The sequence below is a fragment of the Trachemys scripta genome, chromosome 12 (assembly GCF_013100865.1).
Source record: "Trachemys scripta elegans isolate TJP31775 chromosome 12, CAS_Tse_1.0, whole genome shotgun sequence".
In the NCBI taxonomy this organism is placed as follows: domain Eukaryota; kingdom Metazoa; phylum Chordata; order Testudines; family Emydidae; genus Trachemys; species Trachemys scripta.
In genome coordinates, this window is record NC_048309.1 from 25806782 (window position 1) to 25834451 (window position 27670).

The window sequence follows — 27670 nt, forward strand, 5'->3', positions numbered from 1 at the left end:
CTTGGGAGGGTGGATGTAGTTATACTGACGTAAGTCTGCAGGGCAGACCAAACCTTAAGTGCAGCTTGTTTCATCAGCATCCCCCTCCTAGATGGCACTAGCATTGCAGGCAAACTACATAAATATAGTGCTACTAAGAAGGGCAAAAGTTACAACAGGAATTTGAATCATAGCAAACATCACTTTGTTCCCGAGAGCTGAGGTCGGGGTGTGCGCGCTCATGTCTGTGACAGAGCTATGTTATCTGCCCGTGCAGTGTGGAAGGCCCTGATCCCAGCAGCCTCTGGGCCCTACAGCAATGACTGTTAATTATTAGCGTGAGTCCTACGCCTGCTAGATACTTTTCAAGCGGGCGTGAAGAAAGCGTGCTGGCTCTAGGTGGGGTAGAGCTCAAACTGCAGAAACCTCAGGGAATCTGCCCTACTAAATCTGAGGTCAGGAAGGATTTTCCCCTCCCCACCCCAACACAACGGTTTTCACTTTCCTCTGGGGCACAGAGTTGGGATTGTTGGGCAGATCTACTTTCTCTGGCAGCAGGAAGAGCTTTAGATATCGGCAGATCTGAGCCCTTGTCTCCATTTCAAATTGCACTAAGCTAAATGGTTCCTAGTGCATGAGATCCACCATTGCCATGATACTGGGGCTCTCTGGGAGTTTATATTGGCATCTGTGAGCCCACTTCATAATTGAGCCCATAAATTGCTCTAATTTCTCTGCAGATCCAGCAATCTTTATTTATATATATATTTTAAGTTTACTGCTTTAACTGGCTAGTGCATATGTGCCCTGATGACTTCTGCTGGATGGAACCAGAACAGCTCAGCTGTGTGTCAGAGGCCCTACACTAATAGAGAGTCGCTGGGGGGCTGTGCTTTTGGAGCAGGAGGATCTGAGGTCCCATCAACAGCAGCATTGGAAGATCTGAGTGATCATTCCTGAGTTGCCATGGTTTTGATACAACATCTTAATGTGGGTGGCTCCCCTTTACAGCATGGCAGGTACTAGATTCCATCAGCCAGTCATCTGAATGCTCATGAATGTGTCTACATTTGCTAAATGCACATGTTGCCAAGAGCAGAAGTCAGTTGAATTTTACCATGGAACTGTGTGCCTTCTTCTAGCAATACAGCACTGGAACTTTATCATGTCTCTTTGCACAACATCTGTCATGTGAGCAAGTTGTACAGAAAGTTTAGGACTAACACAGCCCAATCTATGGCCTGATGTGACACACAGGGTTGCCAATTTAGGTTGGATGTATTCCTGGAGGCTTCATCACATGATGATCTTTCATTCCTGGAGACTCAAGGACAATCCTGAAGGATTGGCAACCCTATTTGGGGGGGGGGGGGTGAGAGAGAGAATTTAGTTCTCTCTCTCACTCCAATTAAATTGCTCTCTAAATCTTAAGATTTTTCCTTCTAATTAACAAAACAGATCAGGAGGGAAGGAGATCTAAAACAAATATGATGAAAGGGTTAGGGGCCAGATCCTCAGTTGGTATAAGTAGGATGAGGACCTGGTCATAAGCATTCTATAAATTGTCACAGGTTAGGTGTTTTGTTGACTATACAACAGAATGTAACTGTTGGTTGCTTAGGTTCTTTTCTGCTTATGTTGTTGGCTGTTTATCTTGAGCTGCCTTCACTGTTAAACAACATAGTGTTTGTACATACATATATGTATAAGTCCAAATTGATCCCTGGTGTAACTCCATTTCAGAGGTGTTACACCTGGGTTGAATTTGGTTGATAACAAGGGACACCAGGGCCAAGGTTGTTGCTGTGTCCTTAAATTACACTGTTTGTGAAAGTGGCCTAAGTTATAAGGTCACTGACAATGTTTTAGGCCTACACGTGGACTTCCCTTGGCAATTGTCCCATATTGAATTGCAGTCATAGGGGTTTTTTTTTTTTTTAATTGATCTTTGCTGCAGAACAACATACAAACTTAATGTCTGGCCCATTCTGCAATCTACTGAAAACTAACTGGCCCTGCAAGAGGAAGAGGGGGGTGGAGAGCCAGGTCGAGCCTGTAAAGAGGAGGAGTCTGGTGGTCCCCTTCCAGTTAATTTACAAGGGCCCTACTTCAGCAAAGCACTGAGGCATGAGCATTGGCCTCAGCAGAACTTAAACATGGGCTGAAGTGTTTTGCTAAATAGGGATCAACTTAAGCATATTCTTAAAGATAAGCATGTGCTTAAGTACATTGTTGAATCAGAGCCTAAAGTAGGAGGCAGTCTCTTGCCTTATAATTTGCCGTGATGTGAAATGCATCTAAAACAAGTCCATTGCTGGAATAAAAACGAAATGCACTTGTATACCATGGCGAAGGGGCAATCTTATCCAGGTTTTTGTAAGAAGCAACACAGCTCTATATGGCCTCTCTGGAAACACCAGACTAGTAGCCCAAAGCATTCTGGTTTAAAGAATCCAGGAGTTTTCTGAGATCCTAGAATGGAAGAGTGTTTGAAAGCACAGACCTTCTCTTTTGTTGCTCTAAAGTCTGCACCTTGCTCACAGATTTGCCCCCCAAGATAGCAAGTTTCTTGCCTGTGTGTGAATTTTAGGGCTGAGTTATAAACTAGGCCATCAGAGTGTATAATGGAAATAATTTCTATATATATATATTAAAAATAAAACACTCGAGTCTAGACTTTAACTGATGCTCAACCTTCCTCCAAGCGGGGAAGTGGTATCCCTGTTTCTCAGGTGGTAAAGGGAGGAATGAGGCACAGATAAGTTAAGTTGGATGTCCAAAGTTACATAGGGAGTTTGGCAGTGCCTGAAACTAAAATTCTTGGCTCTCAGACCCCTGCTTTAGCCACTGTCCAAGGCTCTATATTCCTGAAGCTATTACCTTTACCAGCTAGGCAGCTACAATTAGGTCTAGTATGCCCCAAAATTGCTTTTTCTTATCTGTTGTCAAAGGCCATGGAACGATGTCTTCACAAGTGTTTAATAATTAACAGTAGCCCAGTGCTCGCCATGAGCAACCCAACAATAGGCAAACCCTGTGTAGGCAATCCTGGAACAATGAACCAGTCGGTGTGTCCAGTGGAAGACAGATTTCAGTAAGGGCACAAGGGGTTCTTACTAATGGGAATACAGACTCTGGGCCAAATCTCCAGCTGTTGTAAATCAGTGTAATGCCACTGACTTCAGTGGAGCTCTCCTGACTTAAACCAGCTGATGAATTGGCCCTCATGGTGTTAATTGTATATTGGCTTGACAGGGGTCTTGCTAGCATGAAATAAGGGGTTGTATGAGGATAGTCACCAGGCCTGGCTCATAGCAAAAGGAAAAATAGGGAGGCCTTTGGCTTATTCTTATGGAGCCTGCCCAACTAAGCAACACCCTCAGAAATTGCTATCGACTGGTTCCCCCTTTTGGGAAGGTGGGATAGCAGTGACATGCTACTTGAGTCTTAAAGTGACAGTGCCCCACCTCACTCCCTCACCAAGTGTTTTATTCTGAGCCACTGGATGATAGAGAGAGCTGCAAACTGTTTCCTCAGTTTGTCTGTAAGGGGCCCTTAAAAACCCTGGCTACACACCTGGTGGAGGGGCTTCTGAGTTCTGCACCTAACTATGGTTTTCCAAGCTAGAGTTGAACACTTAAGTCCTCCAACTTGCTCCTTTCCCACATGGAGTCAGGGAATCCCCCTGGTGAGTAGGTCTCCACTCCTTGCCTGAAGGACTTAGAACCATATGGTTTGTTACAACTACCCGAACTTAAAGCAAAATAAACACAAGGAGAGAAGATGGGGCACTAGTACGGCCACTTCTACATACACAAGGTTTGTCTTCACTGCAGAGTAAACCTGGGAGTTGCTGCTGAGCCCTCCTCCTTCCCCACACACCACCCTCTCACACAGATTTGGTGGTGCTTTTGGCCCAGCTCGAGCTTTCACTTTGCATGGAGGACACAAACTAAATCACTCAAGTTCTGATAGTCCTCCAGAGCCTTCCCATAATTCCACTTGGGCCCAGGCAAACAGGCTAATTAGCTGACAATTCAGCTGCTGAGCTTACTTCAATGCAAAGACCAATGGGATATGCCCCCAGGCAGGCCCATTGAGAGAAAGCTGGGGCCCACTTCCCCCACTGCACTTTATTTACACAGACTTATATGGTTTTGAGGGGGGGGTCTTAGCTTGGGGCCCTAGTACAGTTGTCCCCCTTTCATCAGCCCTGTCCCCAGGAGTCCTAATAACAGATGGGGGAGTGCGGTACTGGTAACCGGGGTAGGACTTTACAGTGTGGCTGCTCACACTTAAGCTCAGTTAATCAGGTGCCAGCCATCAGGGTTACTTCTGCAGTGAAAACATGCCCACCGTTAGCAGACTAGTTACTACTTTATGGGTGAGCAGGTTCCTTTCAAAACCAGCTCCATTTCCTGCTCCCTACCTCCATCTATGAACCTCCACAATGAATGGAAGGGGGAAGTAGTTAACGAAAGGCACTTACAGCAACAGGTTCCTCTTTATGTGAAGACCTCCTAAGGGGCCTGCCAATCTTACATAGTGTAATCCAGGGGATGTCCTACAAGATAATGCAGAATGACTTGGGGAGGGCTCAGTTGCCTAGGGAGCAGGTCTGAAATGTTTACATACTCTGGAATCTCAGGTTTGGGCTTTCAGAGGCAGTTCAGGCCTACAGCCTTCCAAGGCAGAGAAACTGAATTCCATCTAGTTGATGATCGCCTAAGTGAAACCTCAAACTGAGATCCTTATCTCTCCTGCACAGAGAGATAAGGGCCTGAAAGGCCTTTCATAAGAGATAGGGTTGCCTGGGTGTCCTTGGCCAACATGTTGTTTCTACTCCTGTTGCAACATCAGGCATAGCTGGTGCCAAGCTCGGTCATTCAAGGCTTACTGTAAAGAATGCACAAGGGTCATGCTTAGTGAAGGACACTTCCGGGCATGTTTGTGTCATGTGTGATTGTTGCACTTTTGCCGGTACTGCCCACCAGTGGTGCAAGTAGGGCGGTACAGTTCGCTGTACCAATAAGCTATTTATAGCCGGTACAGCGTACCAGAAAGGCACAGGAGGAGCAGAACATGGGGCTGCCGGGTGGCCCCACGCCGGCCACTCCTCCGGTGCGGCTGTACTGCCCCCAGCCCTTCCACGCAGCTGTGTGCCTGGGTCTCCTGTCTGGGGTCTGTACAGCAGCCCTACCGGAGGACAGTGCTGGGCGGGGGGAAAGGGGGGGCATGAGGCTAGGGGGTGGTACAGCCACACCAGAGGAGCTGCCCACATGGGGCCACCCAGCAGCCCCATGTTCCGCTCCTTTCACCCCTTCAGTTCCCAGGAGAGCCCTGCGGTTCAGGGTGCTCCTGGAAACCGCAGCGGCGAAAGGAGCAGAACCCCATGCTGGCAGCTCCTCTGATGCAGCTGTACCGCCCCTACTCTCGTTCTCCCCCCAGCCACCCCAGCACTGTCCTCCGGCGGGGCTGCTGCACAGACCCCGGACAGGACTCAGGAGATGCAGCTGCATGGAAGGGCTGGGGGCGGTACAGCCATGCCAGGGGAGCCGCCGGCGTGAGGCTCGGTTGCCAGTGTGGCTGAAAAAAATATTCTCTGTTGTCAGAGGGAGCTGGTTTGAAGCTCTTCTGCTGGCAATTCCCAAAGCAGGTGTGACTCTGTGAGCCAGCTATTGTTCCAGAGACCAAGTCCTCCTCTTCTCTTAGCAGCCCACACAGCAGCTGTGCCTTGTTCACCCATTGGGAGCGCCCCCCACCCCAGGTAACATGGGAGGGGGAGAGCACGGGGCCCTGGAGTGGGATCATATGGGGAGGTCATGTCCCCTCTCCCCCATGCTGGAGCAGCATACCAGTAAGAATTGAATTCTACTTGCACGACTGTAGCTCACTGACTGCTGCCCTTCATCCTAGAGGCAGCTGCATTTCAGAGCTGGGGGACAGTCCTGTATGGATAGCTTGTGAAATGCACTTTGGTCTGAAAACTGCTATGTCTGCATCTGTAGTAGAGAGAGAGAGCTCTCTGTACAAGGGCTGGCATGACCTTTGATCTTAACATGGGCCGAGAGCCCAGTCCCACTAAAATCAATGGCAAAACTCCAAGGGAGGCAGGATCAGGCTGTTTCCCCATGCCCTACAATCAGTGGCTCTTGTCCAACATGATTAGCACTTTGTGCCATAAACCACCCAGCCATTCACAGAAAACATTCCCTTCCTAGGGGATCAACTCAGCATTTGCCAAGGCTGGTGGGCAGCTAGCAGCTGTCTTCATGGCTAAAGAGTAACCCGCCAATTGCCCCCCTCACATCTGCAGTGCATCCAGCAAAGGTGCAGACACACTGCTTCTCGGGCTCTTAGAAATGTTCCGCCAATCCATTGTTTGCAATGGTAGCCGCTGATTGCAGCAGCACGCAGGGAAATAAAAAGGCCTGTGCTAAAGTAGTTAGAGAATTGCTTTGTCTGTCAATCATTTATCTGGATTTTAAAAAAACTTGGCCCCACTAACAGAAAAAAGCTAGTGTAAGGGGACTGTTGCCCCCTTACTAACATTCAGTGGGGTGTTTTGGTTGGCTAGCTCCCAGCACTGAAAGGGGAAGGGTCGATGGCAAATCAGGAGCCTGAGACTGACAGTCCCCAGGGGCAATGGGGAGAGGCCAATGCTCCAGATCAGCCTGATTGACAGGGCGGGCAGGCTAATCAGAGAGTCAGGAGGCCAGGGTGGGTCCCGTCCTCCGTGGAAACTGGAATGGCCTGAGTCAGACAGAGTGGGGCCGAGCTAAGGAGAGGGCAGGGGCCCGAGCTAAGCTGCTGGAAGCAGAGTTGCAGCCCCAAAAGCCAGAGCACAGCCCGGAGAGAGCAGACCTGCCCTGGGACCAGAGCTGTAGCAACCAGAGCCAGAGGGGCCAGACAAGCAGCCAGGAAGCAGGTCAGAGCTGGGAGCAGAGTCACAGAAGCAGCCTGCAGAGCAGAGCTGTCCTGGGAGCAGAGCTGCAGCAACCAGAGCCAGAGAGGCCAGAGAAGCAGCCCAGGGAGCTGAAGGCAGAGCAGCAGCAGCAGCCGTGCTGAGGCAGAGTGGAGCTGGAGCTGGGGCTGGAGCAGTCCGGAGCTGGAGCTGAGGCTGGAGCAGTCCGGAGCTGGGGCTGGGGCAGTCCGGAGCCGTGTGCAGTCCGAGTGCGGTGAGCAGCTGGGGAGAGTGAGGGGGACCCTGGGCAGTGGGCCCAGCACAGGGAGACGCCTCAGCCAAGAGGCCTTGCAGGCCAGACTTGCAGGGGGATCATAACCCCGACCGGGCGGGGGCGACGCTGGGGAAAAAGGGTCCTGCCACCTAGACCCTGAGAGCGTGTGGCCACCGCCAGAGCAAGTGTCCAATCCACAGCGTCTCTGCAGCACAAACAGGGCCTGAGAAGGAGGCCTGGGACCTACAAGGAACAGATTGAACTGCCCTGACGTTCCAGAGACACTGGTTGTAATGTTCCCTGCCACAGAGCAGGGTGATGTGTTTTCCTCTAACCTTTCCCATTTTTCCTTATTCTTTTTTTAAAATTAATTGTTAATTAAACAACTTGTATTTGCTTTAAATTGTATGAAATGATCAGTGGGTCAGGGAGGTGCCCAGTGCAGAAAAAGTACCCCGGAGTGGGGACACCCTAGCCCCTGTCCTGGGTGACCACCGCAGGGTTGGGGGTCGAGCCCCCCAGGAATCCTGGGCCCAGCCTTGTCGGGGTTTATAAGGACTCTGCCAGACAGGAGAGTGGAAGGGAAGTCCTCAAGGGCAGGGAGGCCTCTGGGTAAAGGAAGTGGGAGCGAGGACTTGGATCCTTTCGCTAGCCCTCTTCACCGGGGTAGTGCAGAAGCCAGGAAAGTTCCCCACAATAGCGGGACCATTCCCCCGCTTACACTAGGGTCCCTGGTTAAAAATAATGTAGACGGGAGTGAGGGGCCCTTACTGCTCTCCATAATGAGATGTAAGCCTTGGACTGTCTGGGGTTTTTAACCCAGTTGTGGAGATAGTGTAGACGGGACCCAGCAGTAAGTTGCATCTAAGACTGTCCCTGGAGTCAGTTCTTGTAATATAGATGGTCTTAGATGCTTTGTCCACTCCAATGTTCAGAGTAATGACCGTCTCTTGTCTCCAGGTAGATAGGCAGGAATCATTGCACCCACCAGTGAAATGTAGCCAATTCTGGGGTACAACATGGTTTAACAGCATTTGGCAACTGCAAAACCTACAACCATCTAACTGAAATTAAAGGTGGGGGTGTGGAATCTTCCCTAAAAGGGGACACAGTGGCATAGCATGGGAGATGCAGTTATATCACTGAGGCCAGCATACAGAGGAGAATGGGAGCATGAACTACAACTTCCATGAGGCACTATGATGGCAATTCCCAAATGGACAGTTCTAATTTTTGACTTTTTTTTTCTTTTCCCCAATCAAAAGTCAAACTTTCCACAGGGAAAGATTCCATCCCCACCACCCGCCAATTCTTTCCAACCAGTTCTAGTGTTTAACACGGTGTAAAAGACAGTAATAAACTCCCCACAAACTCTTCCCTCTTAACAGAACCCCACAGCTGCTTTGTGGAGCGCTTTGTAGGGCACCCAGGGAAAACACCTGTGCAGTTTTTTGGAGGTTTGCAGACTCCTGTATGCTTGGGACAGCATCCATCACTTGGCTAGGCGAGCATGGTCTGGCCTTAGCCCTGTCTGTGCATCACTTCCTTGAGTCTAGGAGCAAAGTGTCCTGGTGTAGGATGACCAGACAGCAAATGCGAAAAATCGGGACAGAGGGTCGGGGGTAAGAGGAGCCTAGATAAGAAAAAGACCCCAAAATTGGGATTGTCCCTATAAAATCAGGACATCTGGTCACCCTAGTCCTGGTGTGAAGTAGGGTCTAGGGATTGTACACAAATCTACTCCTCCTTCTGAGTTGCAAAGGAAGCTAGCCATGGAGTGACAGTTCAGACTATCTGTGGATGACCCTGGGTAGGGGACATCTGCTCACAGTCTGACAGCTAGGGGACTACACTGTGCTGCATGAATGGACAAAAGCTTTGTTTTGTTTGGGCTGGAGGGGGGGGGGGGGGGGGAAATCAAACACAGATGTGGCTGGTGCCACCAAGTTCTGTGTGATACAAGCTGCCATCTGTGAAACATCAACCTCAAGCCCCAAAGCAGCAACTTGCTATATGCAGAAGAAACACCCAGTTCTCCTGCATATGAGCAAGTAGTCACTGTGGTACAACATTTTGGCTGACACTTGGATTATAAATTCCTCTGGGTTTTTCTCCTCTCCACCTCCCACTCCCCTAATCCCATGCAGAATTTTCCAAGGTTTTGTATAGGTTGTTCTCCAGTCAGTACTGCCTTTTCCCCAGGTTGGCCCCCACCCTGAAGACTGATTCTGAAACTGCCAGCAGAGGAAGGTGGGCCAACTGGAGCGTCCCCAACAGAAGGAAGAGGACCAGTCAGAATTCTAAATCCCGACCCATCCTCAGTTTCCAGCACCAAGAGGCTACTTCTTCCCTGCTACAGCAATCCCCAGTGGCCAGACACCCTGTGGAAAGTAGACAGTCTTCAAATGACACCCCCTTAAGGATAAACTTGCTTCTTAAGGGTTAAGTTTGTCATCACTCTTCTGAAAAGTCCAACCATTCCATATTTTTAAGCACTTAAACAGATTCAAATAAGAGTTTGTTTAAAGGCTTTAACTATTTTTTCCCCATAATCTGCATATATAATTAGCTTTGTTTTGTGAATCACTGTCTCCGCAAATAGCCCTAGAAGCTAAGAATAGGAGAAAGGAATGGCAACAAAGACCTCTGATGCATAGGAATCCTGCTGAAGCTAGGAGTAGGAGTCTGTTCCTTTGTAGCTAACAGGGGCAGGAGATCTAGAATCGCAGGCTGTAATACTACTCAGAAAATGGCACCATGATCCCAGAAACTTTCCATAAATACTACACAGCAGGACAGGGACTGACGACAAACACTACATTCTTCCTAAGCGGAGCTAAGAATACCCCATACAGGCGTCACTATCATGCATTGGAGGCACAAATCAAGCGCATTCCGCTGATGCTCTTGGGAAATGCTATTTTCAGCTAGTTCTACAAAAAAGACAAACAAATAATTCCTTCCTTTGGTGTCTATAATCATCCTATTCTTGGAAAATGCTGTGCAATGAAAGAAATGTCACAATCCCAAGATGTTAACTAGACCAGGATTCTTAGGCAGATAGTTTTTGGAAATATATAAACCCCATAGCTCTTAAAACACAGATGTGCTAGCATCACCCACAGTCATAGGTCAGCAGCAGCATTTGAGCATGGGACCTTTGACACCACGGCACACACCTCTAAACACCATTAGCTAAAGGAAAAACTCCATTATATGGCAACAGTAGTAAGGCTGTTATCCTAATAGCCACTGGAGGGGATGCAATACACATTTTAAGTTTATTGCTCTAGCAAAAAATATAGGGTGAGGAGCTGTATGCAGCCTTCCAACATTGTGGTCACCCAGACAGTAATGAGTTTTTTGGATGGATGAGTGACATATCAATATCTTCATTAACATCAATCTTCAGAGCAAAGGGTGGGGGAGCAGACCTTGTTCCTGGGCTCGTAAATCTTCAGAGCAGCTTTGCAAGGCTGGGTTAGTGCATTTAATCCATCATTTAAAAAAAAAAAAAAAAATCTCTGCAGATCAAGCCCAGTGTCTATATGTGGCTGCCAACTAACAGTGAACTAAATCCATTAATGCATTCCCCAAAGGGAACTTTGTCCATGTTAATTGATGCTCAAAGTTAGCCAATTGCAGGATTAGGACCTATGTAGAGCCATCGACTCCAGTGGCATGTCACTTGGGCTCAAGGGTCGGTCTGTGAAGATTGAATTCAGGCTCGGGGCCTTATCAGTTATTAAATGCTGAAGAGGTGCTCTGTAGTTGGGAAATCTAATATGAAGAAAAATGGTTTTTATCAGTAAGTTTTACATTCAGTGGAGAAGACTACTTTTGCTTTGATTGCTCACATACTGTGGACCAAGGCACTCAGGCATTGTGCAGGAGAACCAGAAAAATGAAACTATCTAGTTTCATTCTCCAAGCTGAGTGAAATGCAGCAAACATACATCATACATGGGTTTTATAGCTATTTCAGGTGACAAAATAACACTCTAAGTAACTTGTGGTGGAGAGAAGGAAAAGTGTGGGTTTTTTTCCACTCTCTCAAAAAATGTTATGCTTGGCAGCATCCCTTTAAGAATCCTGTCTCAACACCTCACTGAAGTTGATGGGCTTTGTTCTGTCACTGAAGTGGACACAAGGGTTTTCTTGCTCTCATGGGTGAGAAGTTGAGAGAAGTACAAACCCCAGGCATACAAATACACTGCAACTCCCACAGTGAAGACAGCTTTGCTGAAAGCAACACCCAATGGGTCAAATTTGTCCCTGATATAAATCCATTGGAGTCAGTGGCACTTCACTGAGGATAAATTTAACACATTACATGCTGTATGTGGAGAAAAGTCAAGAGTAGACTTCAAGACATTACCCAGAAGTCTGGGCTTTGTTTCAACAGGCTGGGATATACAAAAGCACCATGGTTTAGCATGTGGATTTTTTGAAGCCACCTTGGTCTCCTTTTGATGCAGATATGTAACAATATTAATAGGAGTACCTGTATATATGTTTATCAAGGGATGAACAGGCCAATTGCTAATTTTTAAAACCATAAGACTGAATGCTAATCTGGAACATTTTACTTTCAAAATACAAAGGCCTCAATCCTACAATGAGCACCATGGTGTTGGAGTCCTGTATCTGCACAGCGCTCAGTTAGGGCTCTGTGGGTTGCATGGTTGATCTGCCTGGGCCGAGCTTATTTTAGGATCAGGGCCAAAGAAATAATTTATTAGAACTCCGAGGTCTTTACTCTTGGCTGCAAGCACTGGATGTTAGTGCAAAATTATTCCTCAAACTAAAACTGCTGGCATCTCATACATTCATTCAGATATTCAGAGATTTTGATGTAAACCATGGAATGTTTACTGTGACAATTGGATTTTTTTTTTTTAAGCAGGTCTCTCTGCTGCTATTGGGAAGAGTGGAGGGAAAACTTATTGAAGGGCAAAGTGTTTTTTTTTTTTTTTTTTTTAAATATGTCTGAGACTAAATGTGGCAGAATTATAAACTAGATTATTGTATTACTGGAGCACTGAGGCGCCCTAATCATGAACCAGGTCCCCATTGTGTGAGGTGCTGTACAAACAGAACAAAAAGACAGTTCCTGCCCCAAAGAGTTTATAATCTAAATATCATCCAACAGATGGAGACCGGCTGATGGCGGAACACAAGAAAACACCGAGACAATATTGGTCAGTTTGATAGGCTGTAGTCCCAGTACACCAGTGGCCTAACCATTGTCAAGTTTTTTGTTTGTAGGTATTGTAGAAAAGGAGAGCTTTTTAAGGAAGGGAAGGAATTGGGTGAAACTCACCCCTGGCCCTGGGCAGAACACAAAGCCCCACACAAGTTTTAATCATGGCTTCTGATACACAGAATGCCCTTATCTATGCTTGCAGAAAACCATGGTCAATACCTGTTCAGCTGCACCCATTATTGACGTGCACGGTCAGCGGTGGGTATTTCTTGTAGCAGGGACAATGCTTTAATCTCCCTAGGCTTAAATAGCATCTAGGCCTTGGTTTGGGCTCTGAGTGGGGGGTGCATCTACCCCTTAGATTCTGTCTACTGTGGGGAAATTTACAAAATGATTCCCCGCACTCCTTATCTTAGGGCTTCCACTAGTTCTAGCACTGGTGAACTGAAGCTAGACTCCCCCTCCCCATTGCTAAGAACCCACAACTAGAGCCAGATTTTCAGAGGCTCAGCATCTCGCAGCTTCCATTGCTCTGGACAGTTAATGTAGGTGACTTAAAGGACGCTGCTGACTGCTCAGCCCTTATGAAAATCTGGCCCCTAGAGTAGACTATGATCTAATGACTTCTGACATTTCTAACCACCTGAAAAGCAAGTGGTAAGAACAGGTCCAGCAGCCAGAATTTGCCTGCAGTAGGGCTGATGTGCGTCTAACACAAGTTCAGCTGAACAGTGAGATTTGTTGCTGTTCTTGTAAACTTCCATAGTGCAGAGAGGGTTGTAGCATACACTTCACCATGCCAGTGCCGGTATTTGCATCTGTCAATCTGCTAAGGCCTAACATGAAGGACACCAGGACCTTCAATGGAGCATTTAAGCCTATGCCTAAATCCCACTGAAGTTAATGGGACTTCATGCATTTGCTTAAGTGCTTTGTTGAATCCGGGTCTAAAAATCTAACTAGTCAAAACTTCAGTAATATGGGATGTACGGGATTTAGCTTAAATAAATCTGTAACTAGCATTTCGTGATGGCAGCATTTCCAGTCCAAATAGCTTATTATAAAGGTATTACACCAGTTTTGCATGGGATGCATTTGAAAGTTTTGATCTAAAAAAGTTTTTGAGTTTCAGACTTACTCAAGTTTAAAGTATTTTCTCTCCCCTCCCCCATTAGAAATATTTATGGAGCAGCCATATCACTAAAATAACTTTCCTATTTATTTTTTCTAGTTAATGGAGCAAGCTGGGATCTGCATTATTGATTAGGTATTAAATTATATTTAATGTGGAACATTTTTATCCAGCCCTAGTATTTCATTTCACTCAACTACTATGGCCTAGTTGAACGTTTTGTCATCTTAATGGTATGAAAAAAATAGGTTAGGCATGCTAATCTGCATGTGTCAATACTAAATTATATATAGCTATTAATATAGCTCAGTGAAGCAACCTCCACGTTCTGGCTAGCAGTGCAGCTACCACTAAGGATAACTTCCTAGAGCAAAGGTGAGCATTAATATTTCCTCCCCTTGCTTAGCCTTATTCAGTTGAGTAGCCTGACCTTGCCTTGCTCAGTAAGGCAAAGATAAAAATATTACCGACTGTCTTTTGCCTACAAAGCTGTCAAAGGAATGTGCTGCAGACCAGCACTGAGCACATTACCTCCCTCAGCACAGGTCAAAAGAGGACAACTTCAATATGTGTTGTGGAGGCGGGCTGGCCTGGGTGACGTTTCAATGTCATATGCAAATCACGCGTACGTCACCACAGGCTTCCAATCCCAGGGAGCCAATGGGAATAGAGATCCACCTTTAATCTTAATCCGTTGGTGGAGAAACAAACAACTAGAGACAAGGGGGTATTGACCAGAGCGGTACAACTGGCCACCAGTTGTTTTTTCTGCAGACGCGGGGGGGGGAAGATTTCCCCCCCCCTTCCAGGAACCGGGGCTTTGTTCCTATTTATGTTCTCGAAGAGGAGGAGAGCCAGGAGCCACCCTCCTTGGAACCACTGTCCGTTTCCAAAGAAGGGTAGATGGTGTAGGACAAACACCCAGCCCCGTTGTGCCCACACTACGGGGCTGGACAGCCTCTGTCCTTCCCTAGGCCGGCTTAGTTGCTAAAGCCCGAGCGGATCTGGTGCAATTCACGCTCTTGCTCATGCAAGCGAGACACGCTAACCCTGCAGTGAAGGAGTGGGGGTGGGGAGAGCCGGGAGGGAGGAAATGGGAAATTGATCAGGAAACAAACCAGGCACCAACTTCGCTTTGCCCATTCACTGTAAACGCCTGCTGGAGAGAAGAGTATTAGCCGAACAGAGACAGGCCCGATTTGGATCGTCTCAGCATAAGCCTCTGTCTCTGCCTCAGAGAAACAGTTTGAGTCAAAGCAGCAGCCGCAGCACATCACCCCTCTGATCTGCCGTTAATTAGCATGTACACTTTCCATTCGCCTGCTATGACCTAGACGGGCTCTCTGCTCACATCCCCTTCTCTGCGTGAGCTGTACTAATTTATACCCCACTGCTTGTGGCAAAAGGGACTCGAGACAAATGGCTCTTCCTGCATAGGCGCTGGAAAGAGAGGAATACACCAGCCGGAGCCCGAGTCCTCCCAGTGCATTCTTTTTGGCGACCTCGTATGTCTTTTGTTTAGTACCAAATCCAAGCAACATCACCATTTTAGGTAGTTAGAAGGATTGGGGTTGAACTGGGACCATATGCTCTCACAAACCTGCCTCGACATTATGTCCCTCCCCCCCTCTCATTATTGGCAAGCCAAGGAGAGAGAGAGACAGACTCTTGTGTGGTTGAAGTAAGTAGGAACCTCTCTCCAGATCCAAAATTACTGTTTTTTTCACCCTGGTCATTCCAGGCCAGGGCTGATGTGTAAAAACAACAAAAGACCAACCTCTCTTCATAGCTAATAGTCTCCCCAAGAAGGTAGTGAGCTCTGTTCTCCCTTCTACCCAACAGCCACATCAAATCATAATGCACACAACGTACTAAAACACAAAGAGATGTTCCTGCCTGCACACAGCCAGCTAAATACAAAGGGACCTTAAATCACACACCAAGGAGAAAATAGATGGCTCTTAAATCTTAATACACCCTCACACCGAGATTTTAACACACACACAACCCATTCAATGCAGAGAGAGATCTTAAAAACGTAAACAACATACTCAATTAAAAAAAAATACTGCCAGCAGTACAAAGAGATAGCTCTCAAGTTTGAATTTAGCCAGCCACATTTCAGAACAGAGGATGGCACTTACCTTGCCTTTAATGTCAGCAATTATTTTGTAAACAACACCGCAAGAAACCCACAAGATTTTTTTAAATATCGTAAAGCACCAGCTTTAGGCAGTCTGTGAGGTAGTTTTAATTAAAATCAACATTATAAATGGAAATTAAAAAAAAAAGATGCAGGAGGTGGTGGTGGTGTGTCTGTTCTTCTCAGAAGATATGCACCATTGCAAGCTGTAGGCGGCTGCTGTTGGGGCCGGACCCTCCCTCCACTGGCTTCAGGGTGATTATTATTATTTTCTGTTATTGCTGCTGATCTCAGACCAGATCAGAAATTAGAACGTCCAAACAGCTGATTGTGACGTCACAAAGGGGCCCGCCCGCAGAGGGCGTAACCCGTCGGACAAGCAGCCAATGGGAGGCAGAGCGGGGTTGGGGCGGGGCTTCGAGGCTGCGCCCCTCCGAGGGGATGAGGGAAGAGCCGGAGCTGCTCCACGTGAGAGCCGGGACCCGTGTGGAGTCCGGGGTGCGGCCATGGGGGGCTTCCGATTGCTCGCGGTAGCGTGGCAAAAGGCAGGATCCGGACTGGGGGTGCGGAACTGAGCATGCGCCTCCTTCCCCACGCTGTTTTCGGGGAAAACAGCAGTCGCAGCAGCAGCAGCAGCCTCCCCCCACCCCAAATGCCAGGTCTTCAGTGGGCTTCGTAGGAATCTGCTCCTTCGCCCCCTTGCAGGCAGGATAGAGAGCAGCCTTCTGTCCACCCCACCCCCACGGGAGTCCCTTCTCTGTCTGACCTGGGGCACGCTGGGTGGCCTCTGCTTTCCCATTTCAGCCCAGTAGCCAAATGCAGGGTTTGTGCAGTACCTTGTTGTAGTGCCCATAGTGTGTGTGTGTGTGTGTGTTGTGGATGCTGAATTTAGAAGCAACTGCCTCCTGCCATCTTGTGACTGTTGAGCAATTTGAAATATGAGCACTTATTACCTTCCCTCCCCCCGTCCCAAGCTAGGTGACGGTGAAACCACTTTAATTGAAACAGAGAGTCCTGTGGCACCTTTAAGACTAACTAACTGTTGCTTTTTACAGATCTGTTGCTTTTTACAGATCTTTTACAGATCCAGACTAACACGGCTACCCCTCTGATACTTTACACTTTAATTGAATTTCAGTTGCTTTTTCATGGAAGCTTTGCACTAGTACTTTGTTATGGAGCATAATTAGCTAGGGAGGCACATATGTTCTAACCTCAAACAAGCGCACAAGGATTTTACCCCTTGAGAGCCATCTAACTTCAGTAAGGGCCAACACACAGTTGTGTATACTACCCATTTCTTTACAAAGTACATGAAATATTCTGGAGTTTGTTGGCCATGATTTTATGAAATTCACCATTTTCACTGCATTGTCCAGCACTTCCTTCAGTCCCTCTGGCATGCATTTTGTTGCAAGGGCTTGTCTATGGATGCTGCAATGAGTCCAAGAGACTTTTGATGCAACCTTTTTTGTTCGAGCTACAAATCCAGTATACTTCCCCCTCATTGATGTGGCCCCATCAGTGCAAATGCCGAGGCAACGAGACCAATCTATTTCCTTTTCTTGAAAATATGCATTAGTCAGATTGAAGATATCTTCTCCAGTTGTACGTTCTTCCAATGGTCAGCAAAACAACAAGTCTTCTTCAACCATACCTTCATTCACATAACGTACAAACAGTAGCAAAATAGCTAGATTAGCTACATCAGTTGATTCATCCAACTGTATAGCATAATATGGACTATTTTTCACTCTATGTACAATTGTGGTCTCTACATTATTTGACATGTCATTAATTCTTCGTGACAACATATTATTGGACAAAGGTACCATGTCAATCATTTTTGCAGCCTTTTCTCCGAGCATGCAATGAACTACGTCTTTTATACATGGACCAATCAAGCTCTCTGCTATGGTACGGGCATCTGATGCTTTTGCTACCCGGTAGCTCACGTGGTATGACGCTTTAAGTGCATTTTCATTATCAGTACTTGCTTTGGATATAAAACTGGTAATGTCACTTTTCTTCTCAGCTAATTTTCGCTTGAAAAAATCAACAGGCTTGTCGAGTTGTGCAGGATGCCTAGTTTCTAAATGGCGCCGAAGTAGAGAAGGTTTGAGGCTGCTGTTTGCTAGAACATCACCACAAATCACACACAGTGGTTTTGGATGTTCTTGATCACCAATGCATGTAAAGCCATATTTTATATAATCATCGTCATATTTTTCTTTTCTTTGTAAGTGACTTTCCAGGACCATCATGATCATTAGCCTTAGATTTTCCACAGTGTGGACTTGAGGAAACACTAGCTGATTCCAGCTTCTTTACACTTTCCTTTTTCAGCCACTTATCCATTGAACTTGTGTACAAAAGTTCTAATAAAAATAACAGAGAGAGAGACTGCTAACAACCAACAAACTAGAAACTGAGACGATTCACTCACTGAAGCAAATCAGCCCTCCAGAGAGAAGGACAATTACTGAGACACCTTAACACTCCCATACTGGCTACAACGTGCTTCTGGCTGGTTTGGCTTGCAAACAGCTTTTCTTCCGCCGAGGAAGGTGCCCTGGGAGGGACAAATTAGCTTGGACCACCCCCCACGTTCAGCGTGGCCCCCTGCTGACTGCCCTGGATGCAAACTTCCCCTGCCTGACAAGGACAGGGATTCATAGATTCTAGGACTGGAAGGGACCTCGAGAGGTCATCGAGTCCAGTCCCCTGCCCGCATGGCAGGACCAAATACTGTCTAGACCATCCCTGATAGACATTTATCTAACCTACTCTTAAATATCTCCAGAGATGGAGATTCCACAACCTCCCTAGGCAATTTATTCCAGTGTTTAACCACCCTCACAGTTAGGAACTTTTTCCTAATGTCCAACCTAGACCTCCCTTGCTGCAGTTTAAACCCATTGCTTCTGGTTCTATCCTTAGAGGCTAAGGTGAACAAGTTTTCTCCCTCCTCCTTATTAACACCCTTTTAGATACCTGAAAACTGCTATCATGTCCCCTCTCAGTCGTCTCTTCTCCAAACTAAACAAACCCAATTCTTTCAGCCTTCCTTCATAGGTCATGTTCTCAAGACCTTTAATCATTCTTGTTGCTCTTCTCTGGACCCTTTCCAATTTCTCCACATCTTTTTTAAAATGCGGCGCCCAGAACTGGACACAATACTCCAGCTGAGGCCTAACCAGAGCAGAGTAGAGCGGAAGAATGACTTCTCGTGTCTTGCTCACAACACACCTGTTAATACATCCCAGAATCATGTTTGCTTTTTTTGCAACAGCATCACACTGTTGACTCATATTTAGCTTGTGGTCCACTATAACCCCTAGATCCCTTTCTTCCGTACTCCTTCCTAGACAGTCTCTTCCCATTCTGTATGTGTGAAACTGATTTTTCCTTCCTAAGTGGAGCACTTTGCATTTGTCTTTGTTAAACTTCATCCTGTTTAACTCAGACCATTTCTCCAATTTGTCCAGATCATTTTGAATTATGACCCTGTCCTCCAAAGCAGTTGCAATCCCTCCCAGTTTGGTATCATCCGCAAACTTAATAAGCGTACTTTCTATGCCAATATCTAAGTCGTTGATGAAGATATTGAACAGAGCCGGTCCCAAAACAGACCCCTGCGGTACCCCACTCGTTACGCCTTTCCAGCAGGATTGGGAACCATTAATAACAACTCTCTGAGTACGGTTATCCGAGCTGCCACCTGCACCCCGCATGGAGTGCTGGGGGTTCGGGGCTGCTGGCTCCCCTGCTGACAGGGGAGGGGCTCGGGCTGCCGGCTCAAACTGCCCGCTCTGCACGAGGCTCGGGCTGCCGGCTCCCTGGCTGACCGGGGAGGGCTCGGGCTGCTGGATCAAACTGCCCGGCCCCGCTCTCCCTGGGGCATGGGCTTCTGGCTCCCCCACTGACAGGGGAGGGGCTCGGGCTGCCGGCTCAAACTGCTCGCTCTCCACGAGGCTTGGGCTGCCGGCTCCCTGGCTGACAGGGGAGGGCTCGGGCTGCCCGCTCAAACTGCCCGGCCCCGCTCTCCCTGGGGCTCGGGCTATCTGCCCTGCAACTGGGTCCCAGCAGAGTCCTCTGGCCGCCATTAATGAAATTTTTCTTGCGAATCCCCTGAAACGTTCTGCGAACCCCCAGGGGTTCGCGAACCCCCCTTTGGGAACCACTGGTCTAAACTAAAGAAGCAGCTGCAGACAGAGGTGCCAACTAGACATACTTCAGAAGAAGTCACTAGCATAATCATTGTCAGTTCTGCAGTTCTTTGGGTAGTACACTGGCCAGCAAATTGTTTCAAGGGCTTTGTGACCAATTTCAGAGTTGAGACTGTACACGAGTTAGTAGAAGATGTTGCATATCTTGTCTTTGACAGGTACAAAGACTTCAGCACAAAGGGTGTCACAAAATCTAGCAGAGCTACAGAAGCAAGCAGAGTGCATGAGTTGAATGCAAAATACACAGTTCCCTTCACAGAAAGTCGTCTTGACAGTTACTGAAAATAAGAAACTGTTGATTGACACTTTGGTACAGAACTTGTTCAAGACAAGAAGTTGCAGCAATGACACACTAAACCACAAGCTAGTCATCACAGGCAGAGACAACACCCCAGCTGAAATAAACTGGGGAGATGTGGTGATCAACAGAGAAGATATGGCCATCTTGCATGAGGAAGCTAACATCCTTGTACGACAAATGGTAGGAATGCTGGTATTATCAGATGTCACTGACGTATATCTTACTTTTGCACCATTACCTTGAACTGGACCTAACATCTTTATTGATGATAGAACCCCTAGTCCAAGAGCGAGCAGCAATAGACATCCCATGCTGCTGCAGAGAAACACCAGAACTGTACCAGGACTGCACGCCTGACGCCATTGAACAGGCAACTGAATTCATGCCTGCATGCCATGGACAGTTAAATTGTACCACCATGGCAGATGCATGGCAGAAATCCTGGGCAGCAAAATTCAGCAAGCGTACCTTGTCAACACCAGAGCTTAGCTCCTTACCACCAACTGAAGCATTTCTAGAAAACAAGCACATCTTCAGGCCTGTGGGTGGAAAAGTGCTTTGGATCCAGGTGCACCACCACCTGACTCATTGCAGTGTGGATGGGTGCGCAGTGTCTGTTTCCAAAAACTGTACCAGACAAGGTCCCACTTGTTCCTCCAGATATTTTGAAATGAAGCAAGTGCTCTTTTGTGAGTGTTGTACCTTCTAGATGTGGATCTGTGCGTGCCAAACTGCCATGTACCATATGCTGGGCATGGGAGACAGGCGTGGTGTGTTGCAATGAGCTGACAACATCAGCTTTAGCATTGGCAGGTGAAAATGGTGGTGACAAGTACTCACCCATATTACTTATATCAGGACACTCAGCTGTAGTTTGCATGAGAGAGAACACTAGTAATCATTTACTGCATTTTGGAATCATTCTGTTTGGTTACAATTAATTATTGTTGCTGTTGTTGAATATATACATTTATCATTTGAATCTTTTTCACCTTAAAAAGAGTGGTCCGTGTATCAAATGAAAATTGAGCCCTGTGCTGTACTCCCAACCTCCCTTGTTTTATATCCCTGTTATTCAAATATGTATTGCTATTGATACGGAACATGTTAAATACCCGCATTTCATGTATTGGAACTCTTCTGCCTGATTTTTGTATGCCCCAAATCATGCAAACTCTTACTCATTATGAGGAATGGCGTGGGAAGGGGTCAATATGTCAAAATGCTCAAGAGTGATAGTGTCATCAGGTGGACTCTTAAAAGTTTGGCTTTGAGATACAGAACCTCAAAGCAAGGTTGCCCAGAGTGGCTGCTGGGCCATCTGTAAAATGGGTATTATGATACTTGCTGTGATTCTAAATTCACTAGTGTTTGTGAAGTGCTTTGCCATTGTGCCAGGGGAGGCGCTTTAGAGTAGGGTCTTTTCCTCCCTCCTGTGTTTGTACAGCATCCAGGGTCCTGGTCCATGACTGGGGCTCCTACGTGCTATGCTGATGATCAAATCTTATTATTTAAGGGAGACAAATGCGAGGGTCTATGAGCCACAGCCAGATTTCTTCTTGTCTCTTTAGCAGCAAGACTGGAGAGGCAGACAACGCACTATCCATTAGTGGGACTGGAAGAAAATATCTGAGCTTATGGAAGCCTAGACTAGTCTCCTTGCTTGGGAGCTGTGGAATCCTAAGGCAAACCATAGTAGACAGGGAGCAGGCAGCCTAAATCTATCAGTGAACGTGATCACTTGTGCTTTAATCAGCCAGTGTTTAACACAAGGAGAGTAAGGGGACGAGAAACAAGTGGTGGGGGTGAGTGGGGAAAGGAGACCACATGGGTTAGGAAATGATGGGAGAGGAGAGAGAGAAACTTCTGAGGAGATAAACCCTGTCCTGCTGGCCTCTGCTCTGTGTCAATGACAGGCAGGGAATGCAGCTCTCAGAGGAAACCAGCTGGGCATTCAGGGAGGGTGGGAATCATAAGAGAGACTTAGGTGCCATAATGCCTAAGCCCTGCCCTTAAAGGGGTTTAGGCACCTAACTCCCTTTGGGCTGGGCCTTAGGTGCCAGGCGGGCAGGGCAAAGGGAGGCAGCTATCTCTAGCTCTCTTTATTGTGCCCTGAGCTGGAGTGAGACTGACTCTGGGATTAGGGTTCTCATCTTGCATGTGGGAGACCCAGCACTTTCCTTGCTCCAATGAATATTTAGTTATTTATACATTGTGGAACAGCTTCAACAGAGCAATATACCTCAAAATACCCCATAGCCCTGTGGTCAGAGCATTCTCAGGAGAGATAGCAGACACACATTCAAATCCCTGGTCCACCTCAGGCAGAGCGGGGATTTGAACCTGGGTTTCCCATGTCCTATATGAGTGCTCGAACCACTAGGCTAAAGGTTATTAGGGATGTGTTGCTTCTTCCTCCTCCTCCTCCATGGGTGTTTCTGATGTGGGTTTAGATGTGCTCAGTGTGTGCCTACTGGATCAGGCCCTGAGCTTAAGACAAGCAGGGAAACACCTGGTTTGTGAATCCCTCTGGGGCTTAAGCATGAGTTAGGTGCCGAGCTGCTGCGCGATGTCAGTACTTATGAGGCTGTGCATGTGACCAGCTGCCAAATTTAGTAGCCTTGAGGACTTCATCAATGGAAATGTAGGTGCCTGCAGCGTTCTGCAGCATCTGAGCAAGGGTATTATGAACACCACTGGTGTCTAGATGTTGGACTTTTGTGCCTAAGACTCCCCTGTGAATCTCACCTGAAGTGCCCAGAGGGATAATGTGAGTCCCAGCTTGCATGGCCAGAAGCTAAAGAAAGTGATGTGGGTGAGGGGTGGTGCGGACCACATGGCACAAAAACATGAGGCTTCTTGGGGCGAAACAGCCTCCAGACTCATGGTGGACAACTCACTTCCCTGCTCTGCTTTGGTTTCCCCAGGATTAAAATGGGGATAACGATAGTGCACCTTTCTGTAAGATCTGCCTTAGTCAAATACAAGTTATGGGGGCTCAATACAGGGGTAAGTGGTGAGATTCTCTGGCCTGTGCTATACAGGAGGTCAGACTAGACGAGCTAATGGGAAGAGTTTTGAGAGCTTCAGAGGGAACATGCAAAGTGCTCTCACGAACCCCACGCTCTGCCCCCACAACTGCAGCCTGGCAACTCGTCCTGGCTTGGTGCCCCAACCACAGTAAAAACAAGAACTTGGCATGTTTGTTGGCCCCAGATTCTGATTTGCCCAGAGCACTGTTTGACCAGAGGCTGGACCTATATGTCATTTCACCTGATCCCGAATACTTCCCGCGTTGGAAGGTGGAAGGAAGCAGTTTATCAATACAGAGATGGGACGTCTATAAAAACAACCCTCTTAGCAAAGCCATTTAAATGGCTGAGTCAACTATGGTAGCATTAGGGCTAATTGGGCATCTCTTCTTTTGCAAGTCAGAATTCCCACTTGAATGGGAGACAAGGCCAAATTAACCCTAATTGAATCTTATTTAACTTACTGTAACAATTTAAATAATACTTTGGACACCTGCCACCTTTTCATTGAAGGATCTTGAAGCGGTGTAAAAACACCAATTAAGCATTGCAGCAGCCACATGGGATCGCTATTATCCCCATTTTACTGTGAGGTAAACTGAGGCACAAAAGGCTAATGTCAAAATGTTCTAAAGTCCAAGTATTGCTCCTTTTGGGTGCCCCACTTGAGATGTTTAGGGCATGATGATCTGGTGACTAATTGGAACTGTAGGTGTCCAACAGCACTGAAAATTGTTCCTGGGGTGTCTGCAGTGGAGCCCCCAAAGGAAGGTAGTTAAAGCTTGCCCAGGATTATACAGTTTAACAGTGGCTGAGTAGGAATTAGAACCTAGAAGTCCTGCACCCCACTCTCCACCTTAACACACTAAGTCACATGGCAGCCTTTTTTGATTAGGCCAGTGGTCCCCAAACTTTTTTGCTTGCACACCACCTCTTATCTGGTCTGCACCCCACCCCACCCCCAGGAGACGCAGTGGGGAAGCGGGAGAGGGGCTGAGCACGGGGCCACAGATGGGTGCCGCAGCCGCGTGCCGGGCCCACAGTCAGGAGCGGGACTTGGGCTGGGTGCCAGGATGGGGGTTGGGACCATGGCTGCAGCTGAGCCCCAGGGGCTCGGTGGCGCTCCCTCCCAACCCACCCATGGGGGCTGGCCTGGGCCCTGCCGCACACCCCCCCGAACATTCCTCCACACCCCCTAAGGGTACATGCCCCACAGTTTGAGGGCCACTGGATTAGGCTGTTTTGATGACTCCCCTGGCTTTATTGCACTAAAATATTCACTTCAGTTTTTTCTAATAAAGTCAAATAATGAAGATCTGAATTCATTTTGCTTTTAGAAGAGTGGTAAAAACTAGACTATAGGCATATTGGTGGGGGGGGGAGTGAATAGAAAATATAATATTAAAACTATAACCTTAATGGGATTTGAACTCCTCTCCTCAGCTGATGTGAATTGTTGTAGCTCTATTGACTTCAACTGAGCTATGATGATTTACCCAAATTGAGGATCTGGCCATAATGTTTGTAAGAGGAGGCAGACCTTTACCGGTTGACTACTAAGTCGTTTGTTATTGGCCACTGTAACTTATTACTCTAGGAATTTTCCTCTATTATCCCCTGAATGCAACAGAAACATATGGAGAGTTGGAATAAAAATCATATACAGTTGTAGGGTTTGTTACATTCAGACTGAAGCCCCTCTCCTGTAATCTGAGGGTACTGGGACTCTGTCTGCATGCAGGGGTTTATGTGGTGGATCTGATTCTAGAATCAGGGCCAAAGAGGTTTTTTTAGTTCATCCTAAGGGCCTCCACGCAGGCTTCCTGCAGACTATGGTGTACAACATTTTGCTTCTTAAAAGAGTTTAAAAAAATATTTTCAGGGCACAACATTTTGGATGACTTTGCTGTAAATGGGTCTCTGATCTGGGTGGCCTCTGGGGGCTGCCGTGTTATAAGTGTTTAATCGTAATAAAGCATGTTGTAATCTGCAAGGAAGAATTCCTATAGGATCTACTCTAGGGGCTGCAGAGTTCCAACAAAGACACTGATCCGGCAATGAAACAGACCTCTGCACTTGCTCAGAACCCCCATGGACTTTGTGGGCAAAAGGAGCTGGAGCTCATCGCAGGACTGGGGCCAAAATGTGCTTCTTTAGTTTGTTTTAATAGTGACATCCAAACAAACCGGTAGACATCGCAGTCTCAACCCTCTACGTTATTTTCCCTTTAATTAAGAAAAGAAAAAATGCACAAGAAAGTTTGAGTAGTTTAGCCATGTACTTATGTACGAATAGGGACCCTATAAACAATTGTTTGATTAGGTTTGCACTAAGCTCACAAAGAATAAGGTTTAGGGCTTGATACTGTCAGGTCAAATAAAATATTCCCTTTCTTGTCTAATCGTGTAGAGATCATATCACTAGTGGTTTCTCTGACTTCACCCAAGCCAGTACCATCATAGTCCCTACTGTAGGATTCCAACAGACATTGGCTGTAACGTCATGCTGTTCAGGGCTCCTCTAGCTGTGTGGGGCAGATTATAAACTCATGGTTCAGTCTGTTGAGCAGTTACTCACCCAAGGAATGCCACTGGAGTCAATGGGACTACTTGGGGTGAGTAACTGCTCATTTTGTGAGGAAGGGGTTTACAATCTGCCCCGGAAACAGAGGCTCATAGATGGGTCTGAATCCAAACTTGGGATCTTAGCAGCTCTGAACTTTGGGCTGTTCAAACTCTGGATCTGATATTTGTGTCTGGAGTCTGCTCTATTAATTGTGTAGACCATATTGCTGTTCCTCACAATTAGAAGTGGTCAGAGATTTTAGTTAGTTAGTACACCTCTACCCCAATATAACATGAATTTGGATATAATGTGGTAAAGCAGCGCTCCGGGGGGGCTGCACGCTCTGGCGGATCAAAGCAAGTTCAGTATAAGTTTCACCTATAACACGGTAAGATTTTTTGGCTCCTGAGGACAGCGTTATATCGGGGTAGAGGTGCATATATAATTCACACACACAACATACTTAGACCATGCCTAAATATACACACTCCATACAATACCAGAGTAATAAATAAGGAAAATGAAATGAACAGCCTTCAGCCCCTTGCTCCCAAAGCGTGTCCATTTATTGCATGTCCACTGTTCTGTCTTCTGAACTATTCTTTTTAATGGGGTCTTGAGTCACCCATTATGTGAGTGTCCGAAAAGCCTGTGATTGTTCCATCATCCATGCCATTTGGGGTCCTGTTAAAAGAAAACTAGTTCCATTATTTCATTTCCCTGCAAGTATCTCTTTTCAAATGTGTAACTATTCCATAGAGCAGAGATCCCTTGGTTTAAGGAGTGTTTGGACCTATTTTCCAAATGATTCTTCATTGTTGGTATTATGGTAGCACCTAAGAATCCTAGTCAGGATGCCAGTGTGTTAGGTGCTGTACAGACATGTCACTGCCGCAGAGAGACTACAATCTACTTGACAGGCAGGCTGCATTAGGTGAAACAAACAGGCTGGGTGTGGGTTGGGAGGATGAGAGCTTACATTTTCTACTGTTAAAGTGGATCCATGATTTAGAAAGGGGGTGTTGTCCTTCTTTTTAAAGATGAAGGAAACTGAGAACAGATTAAATGACTTGCTTCATTTCACACGGGAACTTGGAGCAGAACCAGGATCTTCTGACTCACAGTCCTGTGTTCTAACCACAAATTCATCCTTCTGCCCTTTTGAGATCACCATGTAAATCTGGAGTGATCGTTGAATAACATTGCAAGTAAAATAACAGATAAATGCTCTGCAGAGGGAGTAGTTGATTTATCCTTAGCAAATCAAACATTTTTTTATGAAACGAGACACCCTTCATGCAGAGTCTGGCTTTGGATCCCTTGATGTAGCATGGTCATTTAGTTCAACGGCCAAACCGGAAAATCCAGGGGACAAAAAGGTTTCCCTTTGAACAGAAACTGAGTTTTTTCCCCATTTTTCTCACTGAAATAAAAAAAACAAAACCAAGTTCATTGGGGCTGAACAAAATAACCATTTCATTTTGAAAATGTTAGTTTTAAAACAAAATGTTGAAACAGTTTGTTTAAAAAATGGTTCATTAAAAAAATGTGTCCCCTTTTTAAAAAAATTCAGCCATAACTCTTTGCCGAATTCACCCTGAATTTGTGAATAGTTTTGGCTGCCCAAAATTGCATTTTTCAGCAAATTTACTATTCACCAAAACGATTACACCCAGCTCTAATGTAGAGCTGTATTAAGTACAAAGAATTAGATATAGAGGCTTTTCAAAGGGGCTTAAGTGAACGAGACTGCTTTGAAAAGTTCCAGCCAAAATAAATAAGGTATTTTTCAATGAGGGATTGTAAGCTTTTGGGGGCAGGGACCATGTCTGTCGATTGTGTTTTCACAGAGTCAGAACAATGGGTCCTTGTTCCTGACTTGCAGCCGTGGGTGCTTATTAAATA

At 46.6% G+C, this 27670-nt stretch overlaps 1 protein-coding gene across 4 annotated transcripts in view; it reads right to left on the reverse strand.

Moving 5' to 3' along the window:
* Positions 1-15993, reverse strand: part of TP53INP2 (tumor protein p53 inducible nuclear protein 2) — a 59830-nt gene extending 43837 nt beyond the window's left edge. For 2 of the 4 annotated variants that reach the window (XR_004647812.1, XM_034787095.1), the window contains exon 1: positions 15640-15993. The gene's annotated coding sequence lies outside the window, so the exon portion shown is untranslated. The remainder of the gene's footprint in view (positions 1-15639) is intronic. The other 2 variants (XM_034787096.1, XM_034787097.1) reach the window with 2 other exon arrangements.
* Positions 15994-27670: the final 11677 nt, after the last annotated feature.